The following is a 3,391-nucleotide window of genomic DNA, read 5'->3' on the forward strand; positions in this document are numbered from 1 at the left end:
CCACAGCTAGCACATTACCCATGGCTCTCACATTACCCATATCTAGCACGTGACCCATAGCTGGCACATTATCCAGCACTCGCACATGACCAATAGCTAGTACATGACCTATAGCGAGCACATTATCCATGATTCGCACATGACTCATATCTCGCACATGACCCATAGCTAGAACATTATCCATGACTCGCACATGACTCATATCTCGCACATGACCCATGGCTCGCACACGACGCATAGCTAGCACATGACCCACATCAAGCACATTATCCATGGCTCGCACATGACCCATAGGTAGCACATGACCCACAGCTAACATATTATCCAGGACTCGCACATGACCCATAGCTGGCACATTGTCCATGACTCGCACATGACTCATATCTCGTACATGACCCATAGCTAAAACATTATCCATGACTCGCACATGAATCATATCTCGCACATGACCCACATCTAACACATTATCCATGATTCGCACATGACCCATAGCTAGTACATGACCCATAGCTAGAACATTATCTATGACTCGCACATGACCCATGGCTTGCACACGACGAATAGCTAGCACATGACTCACAGCTAGCACATGATCCATGACTCGCACATGACTCATTTCTCGTACATGACCCATGGCTCACACACGACCTATAGCTAGCACATGACCCACAGCTAGCACATTATCCGGGACTCGCACATGACCAATAGCTAGCACATGGTCCATAGCTAGCACATTACCCAGGACTCGCACATGACTCATATCTCGCACATGACCCATAGCTAGAACATTATCCATGACTCGCACATGGCCCATAGCTAGCACATTATCCATGGCTCGCAAATGACTCGTATCTCGCATATGGCCCACATCTAGCCCAATATCTACGACTCTCACATGACCCATGGCTAGCAAATTATCCATGACTGGCACATGACCCATGGCTAACACATGACCCACAGCTAGCACATTATCCACGACTCGCACATGGCCCATAGCTAGCACATGACCCACAGCTAGCCATTATCTATGACTCTCACATGACCAATAGCTAGCACATGACCAACAGCTAGCACATTATCCATGCCTGGCACATGACCCATGGCTAACACATGACCCACAGCTAGCACATTATCCATGACTTGCACATGACGCATGTCTAACACATGACCTATAGGTAGCACATTACCCATGACTCGCACATTCCAACAGCTAGCATGACTCCATGACTCCAACATGACCCATGGTATCCTCGTAATATCCTTATTATTATAATACATCTTTTCCTCCCAGAAAGACATCATGAACACGCTAAGTACAGATACAGCGAACTTCTTTGTGTGGGGTCCGGTGCAACTCTGGAGGCAGCCATGTCTGTTTGTATTATTAGAAGACGAGCGTAATCTTTCCATATTTGGAATTCGCATTTCCTAATATGGTAGGATGAAAATACCCAGTGCACTATCGCAAAATTACAGTACGCTGTAACTTGTGGCGTTACGATGACATATGTGTAATAATAATAATGGGAAGTACGACTTTTTGATCCACTAACATTACTTCATAGAGTAAAGAGCATCGTCTGACGTCATACACGAAGGAAACAGCGCCATCAATATGTAAACACTGTATGTCAATTGAACATAGTGCCCTTTTGGTCATGCCTATTTTCCAAAAGTGCTCTTTGCTTTGACTTCTCTAGCAGGATTAATATATATTAGCACCTTTTGTGTTTAGTTACAAGTAAAACATGTCTTGTCCTCCGTGTTGTAAATTTGAAACGGATTGCGAACCTCCAACAAAGAAAACACGGTTTGTAAGTTTAACTGGTGACCAACTAGATGAGATTGAGGGATTGAAGGACGAAAAAAATAGAAACAATCAAACAGGATGGGGAATAAGAATTATGAAAGGTGAGTGTCTTGTTTTCATTTCGCCGGTAAGACGATACTGTTTACAATACGGTTTCAATTTTACTGAAACGCTGTTTCCTATTTTTTTAAACAGACTGGCTAAGATCAACTGGGAAGAACCCTGAATTCGAGCATCTGAGTGTTGAAGATCTCAACAATGTTTTACGACAGTTTTATGCTGAGATGCGGAGTCAAGCAGGAGAGAAATACGGGAGATCGAGCTTCGGTGCAGTGCGAGCGGCGATCAACCGACTTATCAACTCACCACCATATAATCGCAACCTGAACATTATGCAAGACCGTGAATTCAACACTGCCAACAAAACCTTCAAAGGTTTAATTAAACAACTTAAAATAGAGGGACTTGATAAAGTTGAACACAAAATAGCAATCTGCAGGGACGATTTGAAGAAGTTGGTCGACACCAACGTGCTATCGACAAGTAATCCAGTTAGTTTAATTAGAAAAGTTTGGTTTGATTTAACTTTTTCATTTTGGGAGACGTGGCCGGGAAGGAATGCAAATGATAACCAAGAATTCGTTTAGGACAAAATTCGATGCCGATGGAAAGAAATTCATTGAATATGCTTTTCAAGAAAAAACAAAAAATCATTCCGACGATGATTACGAAGCCCAGGCAAAAATGTATGCCACCAATAACGAACGGTGCCCTGTAGCGGCGTTCGAATTTTACCCAACAAAATTGCACCCGGGTAATTGCCATCTTTTTCAAAGACCACGAGATGACGTAGAATTCAACGACGATACATGGTATTGCAATTCTCCTCTGGGGATAAATAAATTAGGGGAGATGATGAAGGTTATTTCGAAAGCTGCAAATCTGTCCCGAGTGTACACCAACCACTGTATTAGAGCGACGGCGTGCACAGTCCTTGATTCGGCCGGAGTTGAGACAAGGCATATCATGTACGTGTCCTGTCACAAAAACGAGGCGAGCATCCGATATTACACCAACAAACTTACCTCAGAACAACGACAAAACTTGTCGGGCATACTGTCAAAAAGCCTTGGTTATACCAAGGATGTATCCAGATCGGATGTTGAGTCTAAGATAGCCGTGCCGGTCACCGTACATGATACACCACCGCGGATTCCCCCACCACGTCCCGCTGCGTCTCAAACTTCGATCGAAACAAGTACTGCTGAACGTCAAATATCCACAGTTACAAGCAGTATGATGAGTCAGACATCCGGTTTATTTCACAACTGTACATTCAATGGGCCAATTACAGTCCAAATTGTAAAAAAACGGAATGAAAACGTGGAAAATCCGTTATTTTGTTAATCCAAAGTGCACAGGACGCCGTATTCCAAATGGCGTTGACGTAGTCAGTAAAAGGTCATCTTTTGTTATGCTAAATTGTGTGTTTAAGCTGTTCTATTCACTGTGGATACGTTTTGTTATCACGTGGAATAAAAGAAGTTTGTAATTAATTTGAACTGTGTTGCGTGTGCATTT

The sequence above is a fragment of the Saccoglossus kowalevskii genome, chromosome 3, assembly GCF_978046115.1.
Source record: "Saccoglossus kowalevskii chromosome 3, keSacKowa6.1, whole genome shotgun sequence".
Classification (NCBI taxonomy): Eukaryota; Metazoa; Hemichordata; class Enteropneusta; family Harrimaniidae; genus Saccoglossus; species Saccoglossus kowalevskii.